Source organism: Lycorma delicatula, chromosome 8 (genome assembly GCF_047948215.1).
Source record: "Lycorma delicatula isolate Av1 chromosome 8, ASM4794821v1, whole genome shotgun sequence".
NCBI classification, from domain to species: Eukaryota; Metazoa; Arthropoda; class Insecta; order Hemiptera; family Fulgoridae; genus Lycorma; species Lycorma delicatula.
In genome coordinates this window covers 3,486,553-3,499,268 of record NC_134462.1, presented here as the reverse complement: position 1 = coordinate 3,499,268, position 12,716 = coordinate 3,486,553, and the positions used below count along the sequence as shown (strand labels likewise).

Sequence of the window (12,716 nt, the reverse complement as noted above, 5' to 3'; positions counted from 1 at the left end):
ATTAAAATAAAACATCCTTCCGAATTTTATTAGCTTCTTAATTATCCTTTTTTTTTATAATTACTAAGTAACCAAGCGCTGAAAATTTCTTTTCATCAAGAAGTGGTCGAAACTGTGATTTTTCAACCTTAGTTATATGAAAAATTATTATTACCGTAATTTCATTCTTCTGAAAGTTTCGTTAGGCTGAATGAACGGTTTTTTGCGTGACGTCGTATGAAAATAGATGCTCGTAGAAATAAAATAATTAATTTTCTTCTTTAGTTTAATAGAAATTACAAAAATATACAGAAAATTTACAATTTATATTTGTTGTATTTTATTCTATTAAGAATTATTTTACTGGTTTTGTCAACTACCGGTTGTTTTTATTTTTCTACTGATTTAATGGTGTTTGTTTTTTTAATGCTTTTATTATGTATTAGTAGACAGGAATTTAGAATCTATTGATAATATTAAACATTTATAACAACCTGTTTATTATCAAGGAGTTAATACAGTTTATTTAATTTGAATACAGTCCAGATTTATAAATTGTCCAGATAAATTGGTAGAAACGTAGAGTGTTAGAAATTGTAAAATAAATAAAATCAGATGAATTTTATTATTATATTAATTAATTAATTGTATGTTTCTGTTTCTGTTTCTTTGACTCGAGCTGGTTCATTAAATTATAAAAAATCAACAAAAAAATTAATCAGGATAATAATAAAAAAACAGAACAAATTTTTTAATTTGTAACATAATTAGTATAAAATAGCAGCATAATTAGTAATATTGTTACTAAAAAAAAAAAAATTAATACAATTATGTATTACTTAGCAAAACCAATCGTTTATACAGACGAAGGAGCGGCATCGGTTCTATTTATGTGGTAAGATAGAGAAAGTCGTATGAAGAGTGATAAAATCGCTTTTACTGCATATGGTTATATATTTTATACGTGGTAATTACCGTTTTACACCACAAATTACCAAAAGTATTAAAATAAATTTCATAAATTGGAAAATAAGAATTACGTGGGACCGGTACATTTACAAAAACCCAAATCGGGGATGAATGCGTAAGAAATAAACTATTTTCCAGCGTTAATATAATTGCTTCTTTGTTATATGTTTTCATTTTTAAAGTTAAAAAAGTGAAAATTTGTCAAAATACATTTTATGATTGTTTGGCGTTTTTATTTTATCAGTTAACTCGTGCTTCAAATAAGAACTATTTTTTTAAGCTTGCAGGATAAATTTATCATTAACCGATAAAAATTTTTATTATGTTTTAAATATACCGTAGGTTGTAACCCCTCTTTTATTAATGATTGGTATTTTTGACATTTAACAGCAAACGATACTCTTAAAGAAAAAATTCATTAAACCTTAATAGTTGTTATTTGAAACATGTTTCCACTTCGTCTAATGGAAACAGCTTTTCCGTCTACTTGCAAAATTTATATTTGGGTAAGTATTTTATAAGAATTGAAAGAGGAAAATTGATAATAAAATTAAAAACAAGTTTCGTTGGGAAGACTTTTTTTAACGCCCGAAGTGTATACGTTTTAGAAGAAAAAAAAGTTAATTATAAAATAATATTTGATGAAAAAGTTTTACTGGAAACATCTTGAAATATACAAGGATTATAGTGTCTGTGAGAAAATATTTTTTCTTAATTATTTACGCGATTAATATTTTATATTTATTAATAAGACTGGGCATAAATTAAATAAAGCTAATAAAATCTTTTCAAGGAAAAATAAATTTAAAAAAAATACATACTTTCCTCTTGAAACAGTTTTTCAATAATTATTTTTTTTTTCCAGAACAAAAGTTAATGTGTAAAATTCACCGTATTTGTCCAATTCTGCTTTTTTTTAAACTGTAATTCTACATCAGTTTGAAAAATTCCTTTTCTGGATTTAAGAACTTGTTACGAAAAGCATCAATTTTACTGACAAATGCTCATTTTATGTCTGTCTCTTTCCAGAGAGAAATGTCGAGCAATTCTCATTTTTATGGGAATGCGCTTTCTTTATGATGACCGCAAACATTGCCAGTCTTTCATTTAATTTTTTTTTTTTTTGTATATTTGAATTAACAGAGATTATCATTTTCCTTACTCAATTGAGACATTATATAACGTGTCGAATAATTGTCCGCCTTGGTTTAATACCTCAGTCGGGTTTAAATTATTTTAAATATTGTTGTTCGTACAAATAAATAAAAGATTTTACTTAGTTTATAATATAAATTGACTTTTAAAAATTGAAATTTCTTCTTTAAATACAATTTAAAGTTTCTCATTTAAAAAGGAGTCACGAAAAAAGTGAACGTTTGGTCGGGATGCCAACCTGAGCTAGCGAGTAACGAAAAACGTGAGAATTTAGCAAGGATGCCAACCTTCATTTAAATAACCCTGCGTCTGAACGGTTATGGTCATTCTTCTTACGTATATAAAATGTAGTAGATATTAATTAAATTGAGCTTTACATTCATTAAAAAGAATAGCTGATAAGATAGTTTACATAGTATTCTTGGCCCTTGCAAAGCTCGATTAAACATCTGTATTTTCCTTTGTAGCCAGTATAACGATGTCAAGTAGTGGTTATTCATTGGTAGTAATAAATACAATTGGCAGTGACGAGAACGTCATTTGACAACTTGCATCTTGTTTATTCTCTATCTCTTATATTTATTTAGAATTGTATTAGAAAATATGCATTTAACAAGCATCGTAATAGTTCGTGTCGTGAATCTTTTATTTGCAATTTAATTTTGTATTCATTTATTGTATCGTTTATGCAATCGGGTTTGTTTACTTCCGCAATAATGTTTGTTTGTATCAAACTCCATTTTTTTTCCACTTACCTAATAAAGTAAATATTTGTAACATCTTTGCCAAATCGGCTTCGTTTTTTTTATCGTGAAAGATGAGAAATTCAATGACCGAATAAAAATTTAAAAACATTGTTTAGTTTAGCAAAAATGAAATTAAGGATTACATTTTTTTTATAACTTTATAAATAATTGTTATCATTATTTTAAGGTGTACACTTAAGCTTATAAAATTATTAAAAAAAATTAAAAGAATAATAATATATATGTAATATCATTTATATATAAAACGTAGAGTGGGAGATGCACATCAGTAGGGGAAAACCAGCAGACCCCAACTACTACTATCGTGTTTAGCCTAATAGCTATACAGGGTTATCGTAAAAGAATGGTGCGGTTTCAGTAATTCATAAGCAGATTGAAGGGGAATTTTCTAGATGTTATACTGGTATCCCTGAAAGCCTCCGACCCAAAAGTTTGTTTATCAGCAGTTGTAACCACAACGTCAGTTCTTGTATTGTTATTGCGATGAGTTTAGTGAGTTACTATGTTCTCGGATAAAGACAAAGTAAAGTGTGTTTTATTGATGGTTGAATTAAAATCCGTAATTTTAGTTCAACGTGCGTTTCGACGTGAATTCGGAAGAGATCGACCACACAAAAATAACATAACACGTTGGTTCAAACGATTCGAAGAAACCGGATCGGTTAAGAAACAAAAATCAACATGGAATCGTTGCCACCCTCGCGTACAAGAATAGATTAATATAAATGTAATCGTAAATCCTCCCTAAATTCCTATATCCTAATAATGGATAAGGAAAAAGTCGGAAAATAGAAGACGAACAACGGTGAAGAAATCCAGAAGCCGTCCGACGAAGAGAAAGAAAAGTCTGCACTCTCCATTGCGATGCCCTTCTCAGGGCTCACAGGTCTTGCAGAGGTTACGGTTGTAAATATTTACAGCCTACAACCTCGGCGAGACAGGCAAAATGAAGAAAGAAGCAAGAAGGCCGTGTCCCATGATAGCGAATTCAGCGCAGCCTAGACTGCTAAACTAAGAATACCCACAACTTAAAATTCTTATCCTTCCTTTATTTTATCCCGAGGGAAGATCTCCTAACTTTGTTTCACCCACCAACCATCCTTTCATGAATCTTACAATTATATCGTTGCCAGCACATGCGACTCCCTCCGGCGAGGTGAGTGAATTGCATCCCCGAAACACTGGACCCCCAAAAGGTGCATTCCTGCTAAGTCGGAAGACTTCAGCTGATGGACTGAAGGGAAATCACGCCGGGAGAACGAAGCACATACATGACCAAGGTCAGCCCCGGAAAATATTTCAATCTGCTCTAAAGGATCGGAACGCAGTACCCAATTCTGTCCTTAAATAAAATAAATATAACCTCCAATAAATAAATACCCGCTCCTTAAAAAAAAGACAGAGCAGAAAAAGAAAGACGCTTTAAAAGAAAAACAGCAGCGAGGGAATTTTTGTCCAGATTCTGCGATTAGTAGGGAGATACATAAATCTTTCGCTATACTGACTTCCATTCGTTTCATCTTTCTTCCTTTTTTTTTTTTTTTGTTTAACTTCCGGGACCACTTTAAGGTATTATTTCAGAGGATGATATGTATGAGTGTAAATGAGGTGTAGTCTTGCACAGTCTCAGGTCGACTATTCCTGAGATGTGTGGTTAATTGAAACCCAACCGTCAAAGAACACCGGTATCCACGATCTAGTATTCAAATCCGTATAAAAGTAACTAACTGCCTTTACTAGGATTTGAACCTTAGAACTCTTGACTTCGAAATCAGCTGATTTGGGAAGACGCGTTCACCACTAGACCAACCCGGTGGGTGGTTTGTTTCATCTTACAATTATTTGTCAGGCAACCGCCTACAAACACCACACGCGACTCAGTACTAGGGTCCTACCAGGCGGATTCCTATTAGCTCAAAACGCACTAGCACTGAAAGGCCTTTAGTGAACGGATTGAAGGGAATCACAAGGTTATCTCCCAAGGAATAACCCGACTAAAAATTCTTTTCACAACTACGATCTCCAAAAGATCGGAACGCAAACCTAAATTCCGTCTATTTTAAAATAAAAATAAATATGTAACCGTCATTAAAAAATTAAATACCCGCCAGATAAATAAAAAGACCCATCATCAAGGGACTGATGTCCAGGATCTTTACTAAATAGGATAAAAAACACCCTCTCACATTCCTTGCGTTTCATAAAAGATCCCAGAAAAGATCGGTTTGCTCATAGTGACCTTTCATTCTATGATTCTATATCCTTTACGTTTTATGGTATTATGTTATTTGCAAAATATAGAAAAATTATATTACGTTACACACTAACTTTCTGATTCGGTTTCCTTGTTTTATAACTCAACAATAACGATACAATACTTATCTCCTTTTTTTTTGTAAGTACGCATACGTGAAAGAACTGTTGCGATTCATTGTGATAAAACGAATAGAAAATTGGCAGTAGCTGTTCTTACAGAACTGCTAACCGAAATCTGCTTTGATTGATGTCTATAGACGATGTAAATAATATATTAGCTTTCTTGGTATAACAGTGTTAATAGTGTAATAGTATAACAGTTAAGTCAGATAAGTTAGTGAATAATTCTAGCAATTTAGAATTACAAATTAATAAACGTTTATTAGGGTAATATCCGGAATAAACATTATAGCGCGCGGAAATTATTTCCGTCAACAGCTTTCACTAGAAACAGCTTTTTAAGGTTAGCCAAACAGGTTTATTATTAGGATTAAGAAAAATGTTTCTACGTATTATTGAGGTTTTGATCGCATAACTGTGATAATATTAATCAAATTTGTCATCAGTTGTGTGGTTTTGAAAGAAGACATATCACTGAATATTTTTAGAAAGGTTATGATTACATTAGTTTGTTTAAAAGTTATTGTATTGTATCCAAAAAAGTTATAAAAAAATCGGTATTTTTTTAAAATTCTGTTCTGCGCCCATACCCCCAAAATCACCAACCAAGAAAATTTTTTGATTTGTCCATATGTTAAATTTTTTTTTTGTCTTCAGTCATTTGACTGGTTTGATGCAGCTCTCCAAGATTCCCTATCTAGTGCTAGTCGTTTCATTTCAGTATACCCTCTACATCCTACATCCCTAACAATTTGTTTTACATATTCCAAACGTGGCCTGCCTACAAAATTTTTTCCTTTTACCTGTCCTTCCAATATTAAAGCGACTATTCCAGGATGCCTTAGTATGTGGCCTATAAGTCTGTCTCTTCTTTTAACTATATTTTTCCAAACGCTTCTTTCTTCATCTATTTGCCGCAATACCTCTTCATTTGTAACTTTATCCACCCGTCTGATTTTTAACATTCTCCTATAGCACCGCATTTCAAAAGCTTCTAATCTTTTCTTGTCAGATACTCCGATCGTCCAAGTTTCACTTCCATATAAAGCGACACTCCAAACACACACTTTCAAAAATCTTTTCCTGACATTTAAATTAATTTTTGATGCAAGCAAATTATATTTCTTACTGAAGGCTCGTTTCGCTTGTGCTATTCGGCATTTTATATCGCTCCTGCTTCGTCCATCTTTAGTAATTCTACTTCCCAAATAACAAAATTCTTCTACCTCCGTAATCTTTTCTCCTCCTATTTTCACATTCAGTGGTCCATCTTTGTTATTTTTACTACATTTCATTACTTTTGTTTTGTTCTTGCTTATTTTCACGCGATAGTTCTTGCGTAGGATTTCATCTATGCCGTTCATTGTTTCTTCTAAATCCTTTTTATTCTCGGCTAGAATTACTATATCATCAGCAAAACGTAGCATCTTTATATTTTCACTTGTACTTTTATTCCGAATCTAAATTGTTCTTTAACATCATTAACTGCTAGATCCATGTAAAGATTAAAAAGTAACGGAGATAGGGAATATCCTTGTCGGAATGAAATGTATTTTGAAAATGAATGAAAAAAAGAAAAAATTTGATACATTTTGAAATTTTACTACAAAAAAAGGGAAGAATGCGATTCAGGTCGCTAAAAAACTGTAATCTTCTTGTACATGATATACGAGTAATATATGTAAAGGGGAAACAAAACTGGTTCAGAGGTTTTCAACCCGGGTATTTTGATGTCAGTGATGCACGTCGCTTTTGTCGGCCAATGAGATAATCATTTGTTATAATGGAAAGAATTGAACGGGACACGCACATTAGCGATCGTCAGATCAGCAACAAACTAAAAATCAACTGCAAAAACAGTTTGAAGAAGGCTGGATACAAAATAAATTCATTGTTTGGATGCCACATGATTTAACAATGAAAAGTTTAATTGATCGAATTTCCATCTGCGAATCGTTACTAAAACGAAACGAAATCGAACAATTTTTGTAATGGTCCATTACGGGAATGAAAAATGGATTGATAACATACGAAAATAATGTACGGAAAAGATCTGATCAAAGTTGAAACTTTTCAAACGGTGAAAAGCCTGCATTGAATAAAAAGGTGTTGTGTGAGTACGGGTGAGAACAGAAAGGAATTGTTTACTATGAGCTGGTACCCCTGGTCAAACGATTGATTCCAATTTCTGTAATCAACATCGGGAAAGATTTCACCAGACAATCGATATAAAATGATTAGAATTAATTAATAGATAGGAAAGATGTCGTCTTCCATAATGATAACGCAAGATCTAACACATTTTTGGTGACCCGTACAAAATTGAGAAAGCTTGGTCGGGAAGTTTTAACGCATCCACCATATAATCCTGACACTGCACCATTGTCCTGTCAGACTGCTGTTGTCTTAGTATGTACAGAATTATTTTAACGGTGTAAGGTTGGCTTTAAAATATACCTATGAAAATTACTTATCACAATTTTCATGCAGAAAACACCGAAGTTCTGCAGTGACGGGATTATGATTTTTTTTTCACAAAATGGGAAAAATTGTTGACAGAACTGTAGATATTTGGTTTAATAAACTTCTTCTGGAATAAAAAACTGTTTTAAGTTGGTTTTGTTTACTTTCATTGGAAAGTAAACAGAACCAACTTAAAACTTAATTAATCTACTGAAATCGACCCGTTAAAATTTGCCATTTTGTTCTTATTTTCTTACATTCAGTTTCCTCATGGTTTTCCAAGTATATTGGAACCCCATCAGGTTCTTACCCAAAAGCTCTTTTGTCGTTTCTCCTATTTTAAAAGATTCAATTAATCGTTGGTCTTTAAAATATGTTAAATCTTTTGTTTTATAGATTATAGATTTAAATACCGCTATAATTCTTTAGTATATTGATTATTTATTTCACTGTTTCTTGTTTTAATAACAGTTTTTGTGGTGATGGTGGTGATATCGAAGGAAAAAGGAAGAAAATTTTTACAGAAGTTTGCTTCGTAATCGATTAAGGATACCTATCTTGTATGAAGAAAATTAATCGTGGAATGTTGATAATTTGCGTTCGGCTTCAACGATCGAGCTCATCATGTAAGATATATTGAATTAATACATTTTTTATTTGTATTTTAATTTTATCGTTACTTAGTAATTTTATTTATTCATATTTCCAAGCAACCTAATTATTTAAATTAATCTATCAAAATTTTTTGTTATATTCAATGCTATTTTAAGTTCGTTATTTTCAATTAATTAAAAAAAATAAAAAAATAAAAATATTCTGCAATTTTGTTTCTTTGTGTTTTGCTGTTATAATTTAAAGTTAAAGTGTTTTTATACGCTTATATTGTAATTAAACAGAAGTGCATGAGAAAAATAAAGTTAGTATCTTTTTTTTACATAATTAATTTTTTTAATGTATTTTAAATTGTATTGCTATATTTTAGGGTTTGAAATACGTAGTGCTAATTTGTCTTTTCTAACGTATTTCGTGTTCCGATTGAAATTTAAGAAATATATAAATGTATTTTCTAACACCATTGACAACGTATTAACTTCACATTAGATCTGCAAATTATATCATGTCCTTAGAAAATAGTCTTTTTAATGTATATTTTCCAACTGTTCTTGAAATTTTCTGGTAATTTTTTTTTGGTAAAACAAAATAAAAAATCGGTTTGGTTGATTCTTTGTTTGGTTGTTCATTGTTAAGAATAAACGTATGTTGTAATTATTTAAATTTTACTAATTGTCTTGACAACTGCTTGTACCGTCGTTGTTTCTGATTTTTTTCCTTTCTAAACTATTTTTTTTTTCCATTTAATTATTTCTTTCTTTAAATTGTTTTCTTTTGCGTCTTATTCATCCTTATCCTTGTTTTTATTTATTTTCTTAACGCTATTAAAATGTCTCACCTTTGATACATCTTTTCAATTAACTACTAACATTTGTTGTAATTTTTTATATTTTTCAAAATTTTCTTCTTTTATCGAATTTTCTTCATTTTCATTTTTTCATTATATCAGTAAAATTGTTTTATAAAATAATATTATTAGTATGTAATCTTAGAGATGGGCATTTCAAATTTCATCAATGTTTATGGAAAGCTTAATCTTACTTGTTGAAATGTACAAAATTAACTTTCTTTTTTTGTGGTATATTTAATTTCTACCCATTTTTTTTTTTAAATATAATTAATTCTTTCGGATTATTTTTTCTTGTTTTATATGAAAATTTTTTATCACTTCCTTCAACGTAACTAAAATAATTTTAGCAAATCCTTTTGCTAATATTTGGAAAAAATCGTATTTTTTTCAAGTGATTTGTGTGTATAGTTTCATCCTTTCGAATCGTTAGATTAACCAGCTAAACTGCCTAACCGATAAAAACTAAATTGTTTTACTACACAATTTTTAATAAATAAATTTTATTCTGTTTATTACAATTGATTCAAACGAGTATCGATTTATGTGTAACTAAATATCGATAATTAATTTATTAACAGATCATCGACTTACGGATTTCAAAATAAGTATGTAAGGTAGTGTGTAGAATTGTTGAACTTATTTATTTTTAATAAAAAATTTTTGAATAAGATAATTTTAAAGTATTCAGTTCGGGACACCTGAGCGGAGGAACTAAATGTAAGTGGATCGATTAGAAAATTTGATTTCATTAAGTTATAGGCACATTAATTCTACCTTATCAGTTTGAGCTTTGTGTTGATGCATTCATTTATGTTTTTATTGGAAATTTTAGTTTTACCGGATTGACATCCCCAACCCTTTTTGTTCTGTCATTGGTTACAAAAATCCTCCCCGCGTAGTTCCTTAAATAGAGCCGCATCTACCAAACATTCTATCGAAAATTAAAAGCGTGTTTAAGCCCTTGATGTCTTAAATGTGGAAATTTCAGATCTACCTCCAAATTTCTCTTATTAAAAAAAAAAAATTGTTTTATCATTTTCCTATTTATTTTATATTCGATCAAATTTAATAGGAGCAAAGATTATGCTTTTATATTTTTCAACTCTTGCCATTTATTTATAAGTAAATAAAGCGTCTGAGCCGTAAAGTAAAGTGCTCAATCCTTACTATCATCTAAAGTTTTTCTAGTTGCATTTTTATAAAATTTTGGGCATAATTAATTCATATCAATTTTCATTAACACAAACGCTTAAACAAACAAATTTATTCTAAACCGTGTGTTTGTTTCAAAAAAGGATTTATTTTTTTTTGGATTATTTGCGACCAAAGATAACATCAACTTTATGTTGCGTGCCTTTTAAAATTGCCGGTCTGAGCAGATTGACACGAAATTTAAATAAATAAATATTTTTCATCAAATATTTACGAACGGGGCTGTAATCGAACGGTTGAAGACATCTTGTCGTGAAATAACCCCCAAAATAGGAAAGCTATTCTCAAAAATAACAAGCATTCCGAATCTTAAATCAGATGATAAATTGCATCTATTACAAACCTGATGATGGTTTTGCAAATGTGAAACGTCATATCGGATAACTTCTTAGAAAGTGAAGGTTGTATGGTAAAATAAAATGCCGACAGTCAAAGTCAAGTTTTGACGAACTTATTTCCGTAGATTACCGAAGTTAATGTTAGTCATATCTCATTACATACTATTGGCATTTTTAATAGTTTATGCCAATCGATGCCACAAAAAAGATAAAAAAGAAAAAGTTAAATCTTATCCCAAGCTTATTAGGGTAGATAAAGTGAAGAGTGGAACGGTTTCCCGTTAAGTACTTTATGAACCGAAATATAGTGTTGCACATCGCCGTACTGAGGTCTCAAAATTCACTTGATATTCACCTCTACAACTGCCAACTTAACTCGGTTCAACATTAGAACTGGCGCATGATGAACATCATTACTTTCAGAAAAAGCAGCGCTTTATGCTTATTTACTCCAGATTCTTTACGCGCGTAACAGCCGTAATAAAGACGGGCACTTGCTCATTTAATGAAGATTTTTTATTTATCCAAATATTTTGTATTTTTACAATACTACTTTTTGAACTTTATTGATGTTTATCAGAAAAAATTTCAGTTCGTGAAATATTAATCAAAGTTTAATTACAAAGGATGATTATTTTACAATTTTACAATTACCTCCGCACAAGTGTCACTAACTAATCATGTTAACCAAAAAATATATATTCGTGAATATAAATTTATTTTGTTCTTAATTTATGGTAGTATAACTGCTATTACTGTATAGTAATATGCTAAAAATTTATTTTAAACGTAAATTTAACCCGTATATTTTTAGAGTAAATAATGTATATTTGAAACTGTTATATATATTTATTATTTTTTTATGATTTCTTTTAAGTTGTAGTCAATTTTCTTTTCGAGATATGTTTTTATTTTTATCTATATTCTAGTAAGCGATTAAAATTTATAAAAAAATCTCTTTTTCGTTGTATTTTCTTTATTATTATATAATAAAAAAAGTATGATATACGATTAAATCACGTAGACGTAACACATTCACACGTGGTAATTACGGATGGAGAAGTTCAATACTATATGATAATTAACTGATAAAAGAATATGCAAACATAAAATTAAAAGATTTAAATAAAATAATAAAAGTAATTAATGGTAAATAATATATTACATATATATATATATATATATATATATATATATATATATAAAATAATATATGTGTTATATATTGGGTAATATTATTTTTTGTAGGCTGTGATAAAAAAATATCATTACTCTTTTAACTGTATATACATATATATATATATATCTACTGCTGTATTGCTATACTTAGAGCTACTGTTACGTGTTGTACTCGACCTTCAGTTCAATTTGTTCAATTCAGTTGTGAGTGAACTCTTAGCCCATGCGGCACGAGTCAGGCATACGACGTCTGTGCTGCTTTACTCGTCTTCCGTCTTCTTCTTGGTGCCCTAATATATAATATTCATCGACAAGTGTTAACTGCTAATAACGTAAATCGGATACTTGGACCGGTGGTGAACTCAGATGGCACTACAATGGACTCCACTACGGTAAATAAACAAAACTTTTCATCGTATTTTTTTATTTTATTAAAAAGAAATTAAAGCAAAACCTTTTTGCATATGTATTGGGGCCTTTTTTTCACTGCCTTAAGCGTTAGCCTCGCAGTTTGCCTTTTTTTATATATATATATTTATATTTTTTTTTTTAGTTATATGCGTTCGCTTTTTTTTTATATTAGTTAGTTTTGTGTTTTATCTCAGTGGTTCCCATTATTAATTTTTTTTTTTTTTTTAAATCTGATATATATATATATATATTCCTTTTTTACTTTCGTATAAATAACTTTGGGGAAAAAAGAATTAAAATAAAAGATGTAGCCTAGTTCGCTGATAAGCGTAGATTGTAAATCATAAGTAGATTAATGTTTGTAAATTATTTATAAAATCCTGTAAAGTGGAGATTAAAACCAAA

General features: G+C 29.9%; 1 protein-coding gene across 1 annotated transcript in view; it reads left to right on the top strand.

Moving 5' to 3' along the window:
• LOC142329461 (N-acetylgalactosamine kinase-like) overlaps nt 1–12,270 on the top strand; it is a 241,443-nt gene extending 229,173 nt beyond the window's left edge. Inside the window, exons 10-11 of the transcript XR_012757514.1 lie at nt 8,181–8,335; nt 12,103–12,270. The gene's annotated coding sequence lies outside the window, so the exon portion shown is untranslated. The remainder of the gene's footprint in view (nt 1–8,180; nt 8,336–12,102) is intronic.
• Nucleotides 12,271–12,716: the final 446 nt, after the last annotated feature.